Source organism: Musa acuminata, chromosome BXJ1-5 (genome assembly GCF_036884655.1).
Source record: "Musa acuminata AAA Group cultivar baxijiao chromosome BXJ1-5, Cavendish_Baxijiao_AAA, whole genome shotgun sequence".
In the NCBI taxonomy this organism is placed as follows: domain Eukaryota; kingdom Viridiplantae; phylum Streptophyta; class Magnoliopsida; order Zingiberales; family Musaceae; genus Musa; species Musa acuminata.
The window spans coordinates 12,538,769-12,559,367 of NC_088331.1; positions in this window are offsets into that span (position 1 = coordinate 12,538,769).

Consider the following 20,599-nt stretch of genomic DNA (forward strand, 5'->3'; position numbering starts at 1 on the left):
TTTTCTCCTCCCTACGTTGACGTCTTCTCTTCTCCTACTTGAGCCGGTGGCTTTTTTTGTGACCGCCTGCTTCGACAACTTGATCCAGACGGTTGAGTACGACGGGAGAAGTGGTCGGTGAGTCACGCACGCATATCACAGATTCTTTCGCTCTCCCTTTCGTTGTCACCAACAAGACCGTTGGCCACGCTGTCTCCTACCGTGGTTTCTCGGAGTACCGCCTTAGTGACTACTTTCCCCAAACTCCTTCTCTGCCTCATCGAGCAACATCCAGAACTGGTTGATGCACTTGGTGCGGACCATCACAAGTTGTGCTAGTGATGGAAAGAATAGAAGAGAAGAAGCTTGAATGTATTGAAAAAGAAGTAAAGAAGCTTTATTGAAATAACTTTAGCTTAAATACATTAACATGTCTCTCTCCTATTTATACAGATTAGGAGAGAGGATTTTCCTCAACAGAATAGAGAATTTCCTCATATAGTTAGGAAAATCTTATCTTCTATCATGCCCCCGCAAGATGGTGCTCCAGTTAAGGATATCAATCTTGGATCGATGTAAAGAAGGTTTACGAGTCAGAGGCTTCGTGAGTGGGGCAAGAGCAGATCGCTGCTACTGTTGTTGCTGTTGCTGTTGTTGCGGCTGCGACGACGATGGCGATGGCGATGGCTGTAGTAGAGGAGAAAGCTACAGTAATAGCAAAAGCTATAGCAATATTGTAGCGGAGGAATAAGCTATAGTAGAGGAGGAAGAGAAGGAAGCTACAGCAGAGGTGTAGTAGAGGAGAAAGCTGCAATAGAGGTACAACAAAAGAGGAAGCTGCAACGATGCTACAATAGAGAAGAAGGCTACAGCAAAGGAGAAAAGGTGGGGCAGTGTTGGTGAGCGCAGCACTAGAGATGCCACAGCGGAAGGGAACGGACGTTAGTGCAAAGTGGCAGTGGAGAAGACAGTTGTCGTTCGCTAAGGAGGAAAGATTTGTCACACCAACGACTTGACAACGGAAAAGCAGCGGTAGAAAGCCTTTTCTTTTGCTACCGGAGGTGGAGAAGCAATAGTGATGAATCGGCAGTGAGAATTGCTACCGGAGGTGGAGAAGCAATAGTGATGAATCGGCAGTGAGAAGAGAGCTTACTCTGAGCAAGCGGCTCTGATACCATGATAAAAAGAATAGAAGATAAGAATCTTGAATGTATTGGAGAAGCTTTATTGAAGAAGAAGTAAAGAAGCTTTATTAAAATAACTTTAACTTAAATACATTAACATATCCCTCTCCTATTTATACAGATTAGGAGAGAGGATTTTTCTCAACAGAATAGAGGATTTCCCTCGATAGAGTAGAGAGATTTCCTCGTATAGTTGAAAATCTTATCTTCTATCAGCTAGAACTTACTGAATACACTCAGTGGGAAGGGACAGGCCTGTTACAATCACAGGCCTATAACGAGCTTCTCTTCCCCATGGACGACGCTCCTAAAGGAAGCATAGTCGTAGCCTTTGTTGATTGTTGCTCCCTCGCTAACTGAAGTCTTCCGCTGAAGGTTCCTTCTGCCTCTTCCTCCATCAAAGCTTCCTCTAAGCCTCCTTCAAGTTGGCTTCATGATTTTGCCATCTGCCTCCTTTACCGAGTGTTGCTCTCCCTTGGACTCCACCACCCTTCCGACCACTGAACTCGGCTGAAAGCTGTGATCTGCACTGATCATAACCGTTATCGCCTATTGCCAATCACTACCTCGCTGTCAACTGCCACAAGCATAGCTCACAACAAAACAGACCTACTCTTCCAAGCTACACCTTCAGCTCACTAGAACCTATACAACATGTCAGCTTTGAGTCTTCCTCCTTCGCATCCTCACTATCTAGCTTTTCAACAGCATATCGAGGCTTTGCTCCAGCAAGCCATCTCGGATGTCGAGAACTTTTCATTCCCTTGCTGCCCATCATTGTCATCACTGCTAAGTAAGGAATAGCAGTTCTTCCTTCCTGGTGAAGCACCCGCACTGCCCTTCAGTAGAGTTCTATGGTGCACTGCTCTTCCCATTCTTCACCGCCCCAATCGTTAGCTGCAAGAATTACTAACCGAAGATCTATAGCTTTGCTTAATATTGCACAACCAAACCAGCCTGCACAGAGCTAAACGCCTCCAACAAAGAACTCGTCTACCAGTAACTCACCTCAGGCGACGTTGATTTGCACTGACATTTCTTCCTCCTTGATCACTACCGTTGCTACAGCAACAGTCCCAAGGAAGAAGTATGGCTCATCGCACCTAATCATAGCAGTCTTCTCACCCACATTTTATTGTTGCAAACTCCCACTTTGCTTCCTCAAATTGGTACATATTCTCAACATGTCCTCATCATCTACATCTGATGCTCTAGTTACTATCCCCGCAGGAAACCAAAGTACTTTTTCATATATATGCCTTATCTCTATCAATGTTGCAACTCTCATTCCCTTCAAGTTATCCAAAGGTGGCAACTATGCATCCTAACATGCTCAATTTTCTAATATCCTATTTGGCTATAATCGACTAGGCTACGTTGATGACTCTCTCTGTTATCCACCAGCGATGCTCAACATCCTAGGAGCACCCAGTTTAATACCAAATCCGAACTATAAACTATGGTTTTATCAAGATCATCTTACCCTCCAAGTAATTCAAGCCTTAGTTGTTGGATCCCTTGCCCCACTCATATCTTCATATAACACTGCTACTGAAGCTTAGTGCAAGTTGTAAACCACCTTGGCAAAGCATTCACGTACTCGTATGCTCAGTCTTCTATCTAGCCTCATAAAAATAAAATAAGAGGGAAGTACTATTATCAATTATCTACAAAATATAAAAGTTATCATCGATAACTTGGCCTTGATAGGTCATTCCGTCAGTGATGAAGAAGTTATTGTCCACACCCTTAACAGCTTAGGGGATGAGTACAAGGAACTAGCAGTAGCAATACAAGCACGTGACTCATCGATGTCATTCGAAGAACTCTACAACAAGTTAACTGACTTGAAGATATAACTTAAGTGCGAGGACAAATTGTTAGGATCATCCATCACTGCTCAAGTTAGTCAAAAGTCCAAAAGGAGGGGTAACTAGTATAACAAGACTGTCAACAAAGGTTTGACCAAGATACCTCCTAAACTTATGAGCTCCAAACAAACTATCCCTCCTCCACAACATCAGCATTTTAGTCACAACTATTAAGGCGGCTATTTCAATTATCCTCGGCCTTGGCGTCCTAAATATCTAAGTCAACAAAGAGTTGTTTGCCAATTGTGTGACAAAGTCGAACACTCTGTAAAAGTCTGTCGATCTCGACCCATGCTTCCTCCTCCATCACATTGGCCCCAAGCAAATCTCACGATTACTCCAAATACCAATCAACACATTTGGATATATCATCATCGATAATGGTAAAGGAATCCTCATTACTTATACTGGTTCCATAATGCTGAATTCATATAACATAACTTTTATACTCGATGATGTTCCATGTGCACTTCACATCAAATGAAATCTCATTGCTGTTTCTCAAGTTTGCAAATAAAATAATACCTCAATTGAATTCTTTCATAACTCCTTTTTTATCAAGGATTTGAGCATAGGGGCATCCTTGGTCCGAGGTCGGACAACATTTACAAGTAGCCGTTAGTTCCACAATCACCCAGTCCACTTCCGTCGTAGCTCCAATTGATGTGTGGCATCGTCATCTTGGTTATCCTTCATCCTCTATCTAACAAAAATTACTTTCTTGTTATTATCTTCTTACTCTTAAAATTAGTAGCATTACTCATTGTGATGCTTTTTTAAGTAATAAAAGTCATAGACTCTCGTTTGAAATCTTCTCCATATCCTGCTATAAACCTTTTGAAATTATTTATACTAATGTTTGGGGCCTTGCCCAATCACTTCTTTTGATAAGTTTAGATTTTATATTATTTTCATAGACTACTTTACCAAGTACACATGGTATACCCTCTCCACCATAAATATAAAGTTTCAACGATATTTTCTAACTTTAGAAGTTTGGTCGAGAACTTCTTTTAGTCTAAAATCAAAATAGTTTACTCTGATGGCGATGGTGAATATCAAGCCCTCACATCTAGTCTCTCGGCTTGTGGTATATAACACCTTAAGTCACCCCCTCATACTCCTCAACTAGTTGGTTCTGCTGAACACAAACATCGATATATAGTTGAAACTGATCTTACACTCCTCCATCAAGCCTCTATGCCAATAACATTTTGGTCTATAGCCTTTCAAATTGCCATCTACCTCATCAATTGTATGCTCACTCCAGTCCTTCAGAACCAGTTACCATTTGAAAAACTATTTCACAAATCCCTAAACCTTCAAAAACTCAAAGTATTTGATTGTTTTTGTTATCCATGGCTACTTCCCTATGCCTCACATAAAATAACATCAAGATTTAAGTCTTGCATTTTCATTAGATACTCTCTTGAATATAATATCTTTCGATGCTACGAGCCCTAAACTCAAAGTCTTTATATCACGTCATGTTATTTTTGTAGAGTCTACCTTTCCGTTTCAAAACTCTAAGTCTTCTACTGTGCCACCTACTCCAACAAATATACATCATTGGAGTATATTGTCGATCTCGTCAAACGAGTCTCCTATAACACTATCCAGTCCTTCTCCTCAGGATCCACACTCTCTTCTTCTCCCGGTTCAACAGCTTCTCACCACCTCCATTGCTCCTCTCCCTTCTTCAAAGGTTCCCCTACTTATAAAGTAATGCCCTCGAAAATACAACCATTACCTTTGTCCTCTTTTGAGACTAATGACACTGAAGTATCTCAGCTTGCCCCAACCCATGTTAGTACCTCTCCACCACCTATACCTACAACACAACCTATAGCCCCTGGACATCTAATGACAACATGCTCCAAAATGATATCTTTAAACCACGATAAGTCCTTAACCTACATGCTATCATAAAATTCTCGTCAAAGACCAATGAACATACCACAATTACTCAAGTCTAAAAATCTCCATACTAGCATAAAGCCATATGTGAAGAATATGATGCCCTCATCTATAATTCTATTTGGATCCTTGTACCCTCTCATCTCACACAAAATATCATAGGGTATAAGTGGGTCTCTCAAATTAAGAGGAACTTAGATGGATTCGTTACTAGATATAAAGTACGTCTAGTAGTCAAAAGATTTCATCAATATCCTGGTGTTGACTTCATAGAGACATTTAGTCCCATTATTAAACCCACAACAATCCAACTTATTCTGAGTTTGGCCATCTCAAAAAGTTAGTATTTACAACGACTCGATGTTAACAATGCCTTTTTATAGGGGACCCTAATTGAAGATATCTTCATGTAGCAACTTCCTGGCTTCATCCACCCTTAGTATCCAAGGCATGTTTATAAACTACGAAAAGCTATTTATGGACCTTGTCAAGCTCTAAGAGCTTGGTACACCAAACTTGGCTTGTTTTTTACATCAATTGGCTTCATCAACTCCAAGTTTGATACCTCATTATTTCTTTGTCACCAAAGTAGCAATACAATATATCATATAGTATATATGGATAATATTATTGTCATGGGCAATAATCCTATAGATATCAAGGCATTCCTCAAGCATTTAGCAGATTAATTCTCCTTCAAAGATCTAGAAACCATAGGCTATGTTTTGAGAGTGGAAGCAACAAACATATCTTCAGGACTCTTCCTATCACAAAGATAGTATATTCAAGATCTATTATCAAAGATGAACATATAAGATGCAAAAGCGGTTACAACTCCTCTATCTACTGGTGAGTCACTCAAACTATGTGATGGAAGCCCTACTACGTGTTGGGAAATCATGGGGGCGACATCACATGCGCAGCGGAAGAACAAGATAACAAAATCCCCGATTCCCAACGAGATGTTCGTCGTCGAGCGAAGATTGGTGCGCAAAATCCGCGAAACTTAAAACTGCGTATAGAGTAGGTTGTGTTACCTAGGGAGATCGTATATCCCTATTTCCTTGCAGATCCTTAGGAGAGGGTGAAGGAGGTCAAGCGTCCTCCTCTCTAGTGGTGATCCACACAGCAGGGTTGCGACAACGCTCCTCAAAACTCCAGGCCTGCTCTGAGGTGGAGAGGAAGAGGAGAATAGGAAAAGCAAGCAAAGGCTCTAGCCCATGAGGCTCTGAATCCCTCCTATTTATAGAGGTCCCCTGTCAAACCCTAATGGGTCCTCCCCTAGTGGGTATTGGATATGTATCCAATAAGACAAAGGCTCCGTCGGATATCTCATATCCAAACCTCTACTCATCGCAATGCCTACCATATGTGTGTGACCCTCTAGGCCTAATATCGAGCTGGCCGTGAGTCATACCCATCAGAACTCCTTCTAACTCAGTGAATTATTATCTCTGTAATAATTCACTTGACTCATCGACTACGGACGTACTAGGCCACTACGCCGTAGTCCCCAAACGATACAGGGGAATCCAATCCATTAGACCTGCCTGTCCTCAATTACCGTGTACTTATAATCCCTCATCCATCTAATATCTCAGAGACCGTATATCGAGCATGGTGCTTTCAGACCCATACGGTTTCTACTCGAGTCTCGCTCTAATCGGGTCTCCCGGAGAACTCTTTCTCTCAACCCGAATGACCCTGGCCAGGGATTTGTCTGAGCAAGAACACATGGGATATTCCTCTCATGACGCCGAGAGTGGATGATCCTCTATCGACACTCAATAGCCCTTGTAAGGTCGACTACCACTCCCAATGACCAGTTATACTAGATCTGGGACAGCCAAACCTATAAGTCTGGTATCAAAGAGTGGAGCACTCATACAGGACATCCTTGGTGTCTCAAGTCTAAGGACCAGATATACCACTAGGACTACGGAATCACTGTCTGACAATAAGGCATCATCAACCATCCAGCATTCCGTAAGCGGATCAATCAGTGAACTCATTCTCCAATGAGCACCTGTACTGTATCCCTAGTGTCCCTACACGAGCAGCTATGAGACCAGCTGCATCCATCATATGGACGGGTATACAGCACACCAGTTTGTCTGGTTATCACGATGTCCCTCTCGAGTAACCTATGATCGGGATTATTTAGGATATGTGTTTAAAGGTGAATCGATCTCATTATCGTGATCTCGTCATGATTCGATTCCCATTGCACAAATCCAAGGACATCACAATATATATATGCACATATGCAATAGTTATATAGTGATATACGCCAAAATATAATAAGCAAAAAGATTATGTATCAAGTCACACGTGCCATCACTCACGTGATTGGCTTACTGGGCACCTATGACTAGTAATATCCCACTTGACCTAAAGCCAATCACCTATGTGTCTGATCCCCATCAGACCCCTGTGACGCTCAAAGACAATCTGAGACAACGACTTTGTCAGTGGATCTACAATGTTATCTTCGGATGGAACTCTTTTCACTGCTACATCTCCTCGGGTTACAATCTCTCTGATAAGTTGGAACCTCCTCAGAACACTTCTGATGAGACTCGGGTTCCCTTATTTGAGTAATCGCCCCATTGTTGTCGCAATATAAGGAGATCGGCTCCTCGCTACCTGGCACGACTCCTAAATCTGTGATGAACTTCTTCACCCAGACTCCCTCCTTTGCTGCATCTGATGCAGCAATATGCTCCGCCTCTATGGTCGAGTCAGTAGTAGTATCTTGCTTGGAACTCTTCCAGCACACTACTCCTTCATTCAAGGTGTACACATACCCTGAATTCGACTTTCTATCATCGATATCAGACTGAAAACTTGAGTCAATGTAGCCTTCAACCTTAAGGCTATTACCTCCATATACTAGTAAAAGATCCTTAGTCCTTCTCAAGTACTTAAGGATACACTTTACTACTTTCTAGTGCTCTAAGCCTAGATCCACCTGATACCTACTCGTGACACTCAGAGCATGCGCTATATTAGGCCTAGTACATAGCATGACATACATGATAGACCCTATTGCTGAGGCATAAGGTGTCATATTCATGTTCGCCCTTTCTTCTGGAGTCTTTGGGGACATACTTGTAGAAAGCAATATCCCATGTCTCATCGGTATGAGACATCTCTTGGAATTTTCATGCCAAACCTTTTGACAATGGTTTCTATGTACCTGGACTGTGACAAGCCAAGCATCCTCTTAGATCTATCTCTATAGATTCTAATCCCCAAGATATAGGATGCTTTCCCTAAGTCCTTCATAGAGAAGTGTCTAGATAACCAAGCCTTTACTATGGATAGCATTCCTACGTCATTCCCAATGATGAGGATGTCATCCACATATAACACCAAAAAGGTGATAGCGCTCCCACTTACCTTCCTGTACACACAAGGCTCATCTTCGTTCTTAACGAAGTCATAAGATATGATTGCCTCATCAAATCTTATGTTCCAACTTCGGGAAGCTTGCTTTAGTCCATAAATGGATCTAAGCAACCTACACACCTTATCTGGGCAGTTCTTGGACACGAATCCCTCAGGTTGCATCATATACACCTCATCCTCGAGGTTCCCATTGAGGAATACGGTTTTCACATCCATATGCCAGATCTCATAATTATAGTTTGCTGCACTAGCCAATAGAATTCTGATGGATTTTAGCATTACTACGGGTGAGAAGGTTTCGTCGTAGTCAACACCTTGCCTTTGACGATACCCCTTAGCCACTAGCCTTGCTTTATAGGTCTCTACCTTTCCATCTACTCCGATCTTTTTCTTAAAGATCCACTTGCAACCGATGGGTACAATACCTTCGGGCGCATCAACTAGGTTCCAAACCTTATTGGAGTATATAGAATCCATCTCAGAATTCATGGCTTTTTGCCACTTCTCGGAGTCTATACTCATAATAGCCTCCTCGTAGGTCTGAGGATCAATATCCTCAACATCCTCTCCTCTAATATGTCCCACATATCCTTCAAGAGGATGGGATACTCTATCAGACTTGCGTAAAGTTGAAACTTGTGTATTATGTACCTGAACAGACTCGGGCTGTAGAGTGGTGCTTGAGCTTGGTTCTCCAACCTCGCTCAACTCTATCATTCTCCCACTGTCTCCGCCAAGAATGTGTTCCTTCTCAAGGAACACTGCTCTCTTAGCTACAAAGACCTTTTGGTCCTCGAGATGATATAAATAATACCCACAAGTTTCCTTGGGGTATCCCATAAATTTGCATCGCTCTATCCTTGATTCTAACTTATCGGGGTTGTGTCTTTTAACATGGGCAGGACAGCCCCAAATCTTAACAACCTTAAGATCAGGCTTCTTCCCTTTCCATATCTCATATGGTGTAGACACTACCGACTTAGTTGGAACTCTGTTAAGAAGGTAAGCTGCGGTTTCTAGGGCATATCCCCAGAATGAGATGGGTAGGTCAGCGAAACTCATCATGGACCGTACCATATCTAATAACGTATGATTTCTCCTTTCAGATACACCATTGAGCTGAGGTGTATAAGGAGGTGTCCATTGGGATAATATCTCATGGTCCTTGAGGAACTGAGTAAACTCTGTACTTAAGTACTCACCTCCTCGATCTGATCGAAGAGTTTTGATACTCTTTCTAGTCTGGTTCTCCACCTCATTCTTATACTATCTGAATGTCTCAAAAGCCTCGGACTTGTACTTCATTAAGTACACATATCCATACCTTGAGAAATCATCAGTAAATGTAATGAAGTAGAAGTAACCTCTAATGGCATGAGTTGACATGGGTCCACATATATCACTATGTATGAGTTCCAACAACTCAGTGGCTCTCTCTGCAGTTTCACTAAATAGAGAGTTGGTCAGTTTTCCACGAAGGCAAGGCTCACAAGTTGCATATGACACATAGTCGAATGGATATGACCTAGCCTACAATGCCACAGTTATGCACTGTTCATCTTATCTCGTTTCCTCTTGGACACATTTATATTCATGATATGTGGAGTAGTGTCTAGCAAAAACAAACCTTTATGCAATATTCCTCTCGTCAATCTCCCCTCAGCTTTGCTAGAATTTATAATAAATTGTAGATATGATGAGCAATACTGGTATCCAATACCAATGCACTATCACAAAAATCTGACAATTGGAGATTGATCATGAATGCATCTAAAGCTTCTCCAAGCTTCTATTTCACCATTTCTGCAATGTACTCTTTGTAGTTCCTCTTCCAGTGCCCATCTTTACCACAGTGGAAGCACTGGCCTTTGTCCTTTGCTGGGTCTTTCTTAGCAACCTTTGCTTTACCTGGTTTGCCCTTGCCCTTTCCCTTTTTAAGGGACCTTTCTGCTTTCCTTTTCTTTCTGGTCTCACCAATTTAGAGAACTGGCTTCTCTTTCTTAATAGTACTATCTGCCTCCCTCAACATATTGAGGAGCTCTGGGAGAGTCACCTCAAACTTGTTCATATTAAAATCCATTATGAACTGTGAAAAGGAATCTGGTAGGGACTGAAGCACAATGTCCACACACAAGTTATCCTCTAAGACTATTCCTAGACCTGTGAGTTTTTCTATCCACTTAATCATCTTTAGGACATGATTCTGAACCGGTATCCCCTCAGTCATCCTAGCGCGGAAGAGGCTCTTGGATATCTCATATCGCTGAGTCCTTCCCTGTTCCTCAAACAATTTGCGGACATGTAGGAGAATGGATTTGGCATCCATCTTTTCATGTTGTCTCTGTAACTCAGGAGTCATAGAGCCCAACATATAGCACTGAGCAAGAGTGGAGTCATCAATGTACTTCACGTAGCGAGCGATCTCATCCTCGTTTGCCACTTCTTCGGGCGCAGGCATCACTATATCAAGGACGTACACGATTTTCTCCGCTGTGAGAACAATTCTCAAGTTACGGAGCTAATCCGTATAATTTGGACCAGTGAGGTGGTTGACATCAAGTATGCCACGTAAGGGATTTGAAAGCGACATTTTTTGAAAATAAAGATGCAGCAGAAATGAATAACATGCAGATTTTATAAGAAATAAACTATCAAGATATGGACTTCTATCTTAATATGCTCCCACTATTTTACTCACGAGTCACGCGACACACTCAACACGTGAAACGGAAGTCTCCGGCAGACTTCTAGTGGGGATCAGGATCCGATCAACGTCTTAGTGTAACCTTGAGGGACTCGACCAATCACACTAAGCCTAAAAGGTAGGCAACTCTTGCCGATCACAACTCCTTGTGATTCCCGTCCTATTCGGCCTCCGAATCACCATGGCCTCGAGGGACTCAACCAACCATGATGCTCGGTTAAGTCAACACTTTCGTTACAAGATGAGTCTGATTTGATGATATACCCTCGAGAGACTCGACCAAGTATACCATGCCCTCAGGTCACTGGTGACATCTCTATGTCGTAAGCAAGATAGTGAATCGCGATATAGGTGAGTCTTGAGGGACTCGACCAACTCAACCTACACCGGGAATCGGTTCCTACTTATAACGATGGAAGGCCACGTCGGTCAATCTAATTGCCTCACATTTACCGACTTAATATTATCGAGAGATGTTTCTATGATTTGGTCTCCTAATATGACATGTTACATATATACATATTTAATATATATCTACATCGCATGCAAATATATATACATATCTAGTATGTGTATAAGCAATCACACCAGATGATCATGGACCACAACCTAATATGATTAGGCCCGAGCCAGTAGGCCTAATCACTTACATCAAGATCTATGTGTGCAACGGTGCAACTTCATGCCCTGAGATTATCGATCTCGTCCTCGTCGGTTCCGTCGACATCTTAATGCATCTTCATGCATCACAATCGTCCATCTCGTGGGTCCCACTATCGCATCCACGCTCCCGCTACGCCTCCTCATGTGATTACAATTTAATCATAAGCGCGCAGGCCCGACAATAAACGAGAAATATAATGGAGGCTCGCAGACCTCAATAAGAATAATCATAAGTACACACATCACACGATCCATTATCATCCGTCCACACATCATACATCACATGTATAAATAATCATCATCATGTAGGACTACTAGATAATAATAAAAATAATAATCAACTAAACCTTTTAATTAATTAATATTTTATGAAATCAAGGACATGTAGGGAATTTCTAAATTTATAGGGGTATTTTCGTAATTTGGACAAAAGACAAACTGGAATTTCTCAAATTTCGAGGGGCAAAACTGTCTTTTGCCCAGAAAACCCTAATGCCCTACTACCCTTTGATGTTGCTTTCGCCGCCGCCACCCTACTGGCGGCGCTGTCGCTGTAGGTGGGCGCCCCCACGGGCGTCGCCGCCTCCGCGGGCAGTTCTGCCGGTGGGGCAACGCCCGCAGGCGGTGCTGCACCTGCGGGCGCCACCGCCTCCGCGGGCGATTATGCTCGCGAGGCAACGCCCGCAGGCGGTGCTACCTCGCTAGCGGCCGCCCCTGCGGGGTTTTTGCCCGTGGGAGCAGCGGCCACAGGCGCCGCTGCCCTGTGGTGCCTCAGCCCGCGCTGCTGCCCCGCGGCGCCTCTGCACGCGGGCTCAGCGGCCGCAGGCGCCTCTACCCGCGGGCTGCCAGCCCCGCCGGTCGCAAGCCTGCTGCAAGCAGATCGCCGGTCGGCTGCTGTAGGCACAGCGCTTGCGCATGCGCCGGCGCTGTGCTGCCTAGCTGCGGCTGTGGCTGCTGGTGCAGGTGGCTGCAGGCATGCAGATCGAGGGCATCAATTGTTGCTGCCCTTCCTCGCTTTTGCGTCAACGATTTTGACATCAAAATTCTTCCTAAACACAATACACGCAGTTCAAAACCAATCATTCGCACGAACAACCTGGCTCTGATACCACTGTTGGGAAATCATGGGGGCGACATCACATGCGCAGCGGAAGAACAAGAACAAAAATCCCCGATTCCCAAAGAGATGTTCGTCGTCGTGCGAAGATTGGTTCGTAAAATCCGTGAAACTTAAAACTGCATATAGAGTAGGTTGTGTTACCTAGGGAGATCGTATATCCTTGTTTCCTTGCAGATCCTTAGGAGAGGGTGAAGGAGGTCAAGCGTCCTCCTCTCTAGCGGTGATCCACACAGTAGGGTTGCGACGATGCTCCTCAAAACACCAGGCCTGCTCTGAGGTGGAGAGGAAGAGGAGAATAGGAAAAGCAAGCAAAGGCTCTAGCCAATGAGGCTCTGAATCCCTCCTATTTATAGAGGTCCCCTGTCAAACCCTAATGGGTCCTCCCCTAGTGGGTATTGGATCTATATCCAATAAGACAAAGGCTCCGTCGGATATCTCATATCCGAACCTCTACTCATCGCAATGCCTACCATATGTGTGTGACCCTCTAGGCCCAATATCGAGTTGGCCGTGAGTCATACCCATCAGAACTCCTTCTAACTCAGTGAATTATTTTCTCTGTAATAATTCACTTGACTCATCGACTACGGACATACTAGGCCACTACGCCGTAGTCCCCAGACGATACAGGGGAATCCAATCCATTGGACCTGCCTGTCCTCAGTTATCGTGTACCTATAATCCCTCATTCATCTAATATCTCATAGACCGTATATCGAGCATGGTGTTGTCAGACCCATACGGTTTCTACTCGAGTCTCGCTTTAATCGGATTCTCCCGGAGAACTCTTTCTCTCTCAACCCGAATGACCCTGGCCAGGGATTTGTCTGAGCAAGAACACATGAGATATTCCTCTCATGACGCCAAGAGTGGATGATCCTCTATCGACACTCAATAGCCCTCGTAAGATCGACTACCACTCCCAATGACCAGCTATACTAGATCTGGGACAGCCAAACCTACAAGTCTGGTATCAGAGAGTGGAGCACTCATACAGGACATCCTTGGTGTCTCAAGTATAAGGACCAGATATATCACTAGGACTACGGAATCGCTGTCTGACAATAAGGCATCATCAACCATCCAGCATTCCGTAAGCGGATCAATCAGTGAACTTATTCTCCAATGAGCACCTGTACTGTATCCCTAGTGTCCCTACACGAGCAGCTATGAGACCAGCTGCATCCATCATATGGACGGGTATACAGCACACCAGTCTGTCCGGTTATCACGATGTCCCTCTCGAGTAATCTATGACTGGGATTATTTAGGATATGTGTTTAAAGGTGAATCGATCTCATTATCCTGATCTCATCACGATCCGATTCCCATTGCACAAATCCAAGGACATCACAATATATATATATGCACATATGCAATACTTATAAAGTGATATACGCCAAAATATAATAAGCAAAAAGATTCTGTATCAAGTCACACGTGCCATCACTCACGTGATTGGCTTGCTGGGCACAAATGACTAGCACTACGGACCCAACTCAAGACCGTCAAATACTTAGCTCTTTACAGTACTTCTCTCTCACCCACCTAGATATCTTATTTGCGGTCAATACATTATCACAATTCATGCATTGACCATCTGTTGAATCTCGGATTTTGATGATGAAACTAATTGATTGTGTTTAGATGTTTAAAAGCATTTTGAGTGATGCAAGTCTACTCGATCTGGATTAGACAGTTAACGCAGGAGGAATTGACGTTGCGCCGGAGGAGATCACATAAGGATATTGGATGGCAGAAGGCTTCGAACGTCAGGCATCGGGCCAAGAGCGGAATTGCGCTAAGGATATCGGGGTTGTGGAGGTCAACCGCCGATTGGGCAACAAGCCGCAAGAGAGGACGATGCGCCAAAGAATCGGATGAAGCGCCAACCAATGACGTGCCGGGCAACAGAATGTCAATTCGCTTTGTAATAATTGTCTAGATCGGAGTAGAGTTTTGGCTTGTGTGTGCAGGATTAACTATGATAACGATGAAGACATAAAGCGAAATAAAGTATCGGAGTCAAGCGCGAAGGATTTGTTGCGAGTTCGAGAGTTCGACGGAAGTCCGAAGGTTCGTCGGGAATGCTGCTGGAACTAGCCGAGAATGAGTAGGGAGCTTGCTGAAGGGTTTTTCGGAAGCTCGCCAGAAGGTTCGTTGGAAGTTCGCGGAGCTCGCCGAGAAAGATCGGAGCTTGCTGAAGAAGCTCGTTGGAACTTGCCAAGATCAAATCGTGAAGTCTAGGAGCTTGTCGGGAGTCCGCAGAATGGTTTCCGAGAGTTTATCGGAAGACCATCGGAAGTTCGTCGGAAGCTCGCCGGAAGAAGTATTGACTTACGGACTTTGTAATAGCTTAGAAAATGTCTTTAAATTCATAGTTAGCATGTTAATTAGGGTTAGGATTAGGTGTTAATCCTATAACCCAAGTAGGGGCCAATTGGGCCCGAGTTCGGACTGGTTTGGGTCAAGTTTGGAGCCCAACCAGTGAGCTGAATTGGCCTAGGCAGTGGCACCGCTTGACTGGGCGGTGGCACCGTCAGTCTACTATCAGTGTCAGACATTGACAGGCGGTGGCACCGCCACTAACAGGCGGTGGCACTGCCGGCCTCGGAAACCCAAGAGAATTCAAAATTTGGAGCCCAAATTTGAATCCTCTGGAGGCCTATAAATACCGCTCATTTCTCAGTAGAGAAAACAACCTTTTGGAGAAGCTAGAAGTTGAGAAAAGCTTTAGGAAAAGTCTTGTTTTCAATAGCTTGAGTGTTCACCTCCTTTCTTTTTCATTGAAATCTTTGTAAAAGGGTGAACCACTTGTAAGAGGTTGTAAGAGGGGTGTAAGAAGGAGGTTGATCTTCGCATAGTAAAGGAAGATCATTAGTGGATGCCGGTGGCCTTGACGGAAGAGGAATCGGAGGAGTGGATGTAAGTCACGATTGACCGAACCACTATAAACTACCATTTTCTCTGGTTTGCATTTATCTTATTGTCATTTATATTACTACAAACCATCTTCATTTTGATGCTCTACTTCTTTGTCTCCTTCTTACATATGCCTTCAAGTTAAAACGCAATTGAAACGGTTTCAAACAAAATGTTGCTTTTATCGTACGAAGTTTTCGTAAGTGTTTAAATCGTCGAAAGTTTATCATACTTTACCGTTGCACTAATTCACCCCCCCCCTCTTAGTGCCGTTCCGGTCCTAACACCATCTACTATACATTGTTGTGCAATTAAATAAATTTTATGATATCTTCACGGGACCCTCAATCATGACCTCTTTTTCTATAAACACTCCCCAATTCATCTTCATGCCTTTGTTGATGCTGATTAGATAGGGAACTTTGATGACAAAATATCCACATTGGGATATATTATCTTCCTTGGAGTTAATCCAATCAGTTGAAATTCTAAGAAGCAAAAGATAGTTACACGATCTACCACTGAAGTTGAACACTGTGACATTGCAACCGCTACTACAGAACTCAATTGGATCCCGAATCTACTCAAGGAACTTGACATCAACTCCATCTCTACTCCTATAATATTTTATGATAATGTCAGAGCCACTTGTTTATGCGCCAATCTAGTATTCTACTCACACATGAAACATATAGCCATCGACTTTTACTTCGTGCGAGAATAAGTTGTCAAACATCAAGTATATATTTCTCTATGTATATATAACTGATCAACTAGCAGACTCACTCACGAAGTCTCTCACCCGCAAACCATTTTCTTCGCATTGGTTCAAATTCAACATCCTTGATCGGAGCACCGTCTGGGGGGGAGCATGATAGCAACTAAGATTTCCTCTACTATATAAGAAAATATCGCAGCTCTGTTGAGGAAAATCCTCCCTCCTAATATGTATAAATAGGGAACACCATATAAAACACGATCATAACATCGTCTTCATTTCATTCTTAACAGATAGAAGGTGGAGAAGATGTGCATATGCTCAAATTAACATTATGGGTCTGAAGAATAAATGTCACATCCACGAAGATGGATCTTCCAATTATTCTTTGTTTCGTTAGTTCAAATGTAGGTTCATTAATCACATTGTAATGTATGCATGAAATATTTACTCATCAAGATACTTGTGTAGTGTCTTATTCATGTCTTCATTGTTTGAATCAAGCGAGATGGGTGGTTGGGAAAGAAGTAGGTGTTGACCATTAATGAGGAACAGAGAACCAAAGAGTCAACACCAATCTCCCCAACTGTGATTTTGGTAGGAGCTTCTTAATCTTTAACTAAGAACAGAAGGGCAGCGATAATTAATCGGATCATCATGTATCAAATCCTTACATGTATGTGAAATAATGATCGATGTAGAAGATTCGCCCTCTAATAGTTTTTTACTATGGAAATATTAAATAAAATTATTTATTATATATATAACAAATAAATTTTTTGTAGGTGGTCGTGTTGATAGGGATGCAGAACTCATCAATTCTTATGGATAACTGTCACAACTGGAACAGTTTGATGCCATAACTACTTATTGTCCTTCGACAATGCCAATATTCTTATTGTGTTGGATGTGAAACACAATCTCCAATGAAATGATAGAGCCACATCAGTCCAACCCATGGCAGTAGATTGAGGTTAATCGTCATCTTTTTATGGCAGGCTAAGCATCGCTCATGCAGTAAGTTTCATTTGTTCTCCTGCCTAAGGGTCACACGGTCTGTCAGCTCTCATTCCTCCATCAGACACTACTCCTTGACCAAGCAAGCTACACCCGAACAATAAATAGAGAATACAAAGCAAAAAAGGCTTTTGCTCCCAATTCTGCAATCTCGTCTGATATTTTAAAAATGAAATAACATGATGATTGAGATGAGATAACCTTATACGCATAATATCATAATACCCTGATATGACATAATGAGTTAGATGACGAGAATATCACATCGTGATTGAGATAAAACTGTATGGTATGATCTAACGAGTTGCACAATCGCATCTGATATTTTATAAATGAAACAATATGATATGATCTAACGAGTTAGATGTTGGGAATATCGTACATCAACAAAAGTCCTTTTCATATGACCTAAAGTCAATCACTTACATGTCTGATCTTCATTAGACCATTGTGGCGTTCAAAGACAATCTGAGACAACAGCTTTGCTAATGTATCTGTAATGTTATTTATAGATGAAACTCTTTCTACTACTACATCTCCTCGGATCATGATCTCTTGAATCAGATGGAACCACCTCAAAACTGTTGAATCTCAGATTTTGATGATGAAACTAATTGATTATGTTTAGATGTTTAACTACATTTTGAGTGATGCAGGTCTACTCGATCAGGATTAGACAGTTAACGTAGGAGGAATTGACGTTGCGTCGAAGGATATCATGTTAGGATATTGGATGGCAGAAGGCTTCGGACGTCGGGCATCGGGCCAAGAGCGGAATTGCGCCAAGGATATCGGGGTTGCGGAGGTCAACCGTCGATTGGGCAACAAGCCGCAAGAGAGGACGATGCGCTGAAGAATCGGACGAAGCGCCAACCAATGACGTGCCGGGCAACAGAATGTCAATTCGTTTTGTAATAATTGTCTAGATCGGAGTAGAGTTTTAGCTTGTGTGTGCAGGATTAACTATGATAACGACGAAGACATAAAGCGAAACAAAGTGTCGGAGTCAAGCGTGAAGGATTTGTTGTGAGTTCGAGAGTTCAACGAAAGTCCGAAGGTTCGTCGGGAATGCTACAATTGGAACTAGCCGAGAATGAGTAGGGAGCTTGCCGAAGGGTTTTTCGGAAGCTCGCCGGAAGGTTCGTTGGAAGTTCGCGGAGCTCGCCGTGAAAGATCGGAGCTTGCTGAAGAAGCTCATTGGAACTTGCTAAGATCAAATTGTGAAGTCTAGGAGCTTGTCGGGAGTCCGTAGAATGGTTTCCGAGAGTTCGTCGGAAGACCGTCGAAAGTTCGCCCGAAGCTCACCGGAAAAAGTCTTGACTTGCGGACTTTGTAATAGCTTAGAAAATATCTTTAAATTTATAGTTAGCATGTTAATTAGGATTAGGATTAGGTGTTAATCATATAACTCAATTAGGGGCCAATTGAGCCCGAGTTCGGACTGGTTTGGGCCAAGTTTGGAGCCCAACTAGTGAGCTGAAATAGTGTAGGCGGTGGCACTGCCAGATTAGGCGGTGGAACCGCCTAGAACCCGAGAACCAAGCGGTGGCACCGTTGGACTGAGCGGTGGCACCGCCCAGCACCCGAGAGGTCCAGCGGTGGCACTGCCAGTACATTGTCAGTTTCAGACACTGATAGGCGGTGGCACCGCCAGCATCGGGAACCAAAGAGAATTCAAATTTTGGAGCCCAAATTTGAATCCTCTTGAGGCCTATAAATACCCCTCAATTCTCAATTAAGAGGACAACTTTTTGAGAAACAATTGATTGAGAGAAAGGTCTTAGAAAAGTCTTAGCAAGTCTTGTTTTCAATTTGCTGGAGTGTTCACCTCCTTCTTTCTTGCTGAAAATTTGTAAGAGTGTGAACCACTTGTAAAAGGTTATAAGAGGGGTATTTTTCCTTCCCCTTCAAGAGATTTGCTAGTAGAAGGTGGGAGCCTCATCGAAGAGGGCCTCGCAAGTGGATGTAGGTCATTTGACTGAACCACTTTAAAATCGGCGTGATATCTGGTTTACATTTACTTATTGCTATTTACATTACTGCAAACCTTCTTAAGTGCTTTATTTCCTCATTACCTTTGCTGCATATCTTTACGAACACGTGTTCAAGTTAAGCTTTCCAAGTTCGATTATTATCGTATCAAAAGATTTATCGAAACAAAAGTTTTAATCCGCTGTACTAATTCAAACCCCCCCCCCCCTCTTAGTGCCGCTCCGATCCTAACAATTGGTATCAGAGCCCGGTATTTCTCATTTCGGATTTACACTCGAGAGAAATGACTCTTCATGGCTTTTAAGAGGGCTTATCGATTTTTTGTCCACCGTTGTTTAACGGATTGAACTACACTTATTGAAAAACTCGAATGAAAGTTTTCTTGATTTCTATGAATTTGGATTTATGGAATATCATTGAAAACGGTTTTCAACTTCCCTCTATACCGATGAACGAATGGTCGGATTTGGAGAAAAAGTATTTTTCTTTAAATACAAAGGCTATGAATGCCTTATTTTGCGCTTTGGATAAAAATGAGTTCAATCGGATTTCTACATGTAACACCCTTGAGTAGTCCCACATCGAAAGTGGGCAAGACTAAGATTGACTTATAAGGGTCTGATGAGTGTATTACTATCAACTTCAGCATAAGCATTTTGGTCAGTGGATTAGACCAAACAAAGTTGATAGGCTAGTTAGCCCATTAGGCTCAAGTCTTAATATTTGGTATCAGAGCCGACTTAGCATTTGGGCATGGTGAGGGAGCTCGAGTAGGAAAGGGCTACCCGTAGACGGAGTCAGAGGACTCGTCACGGCGTGGAGCCACCATTGGGCTATGCCTCACATGCACTATGCTAGGGTTTGATCTGGGTTATGTTGGGGCTTGACAAGAACGTCAAGCCTTTGAGTGAGGGTGATTGTAACACCCCTGATTAGTCCCACATTGAAAGTGGGCAAGACTAAGATTGACTTATAAGGGTCTGATGAGTGTACTACTATCAACTTCAGCTTAAGCATTTTGGTAAGTGGATTAGACCAAACGAAGTTGATAGGCTAGTTAGCCCATCAGGCTCGAGTCTTAATACTACATGCAAAATGGCT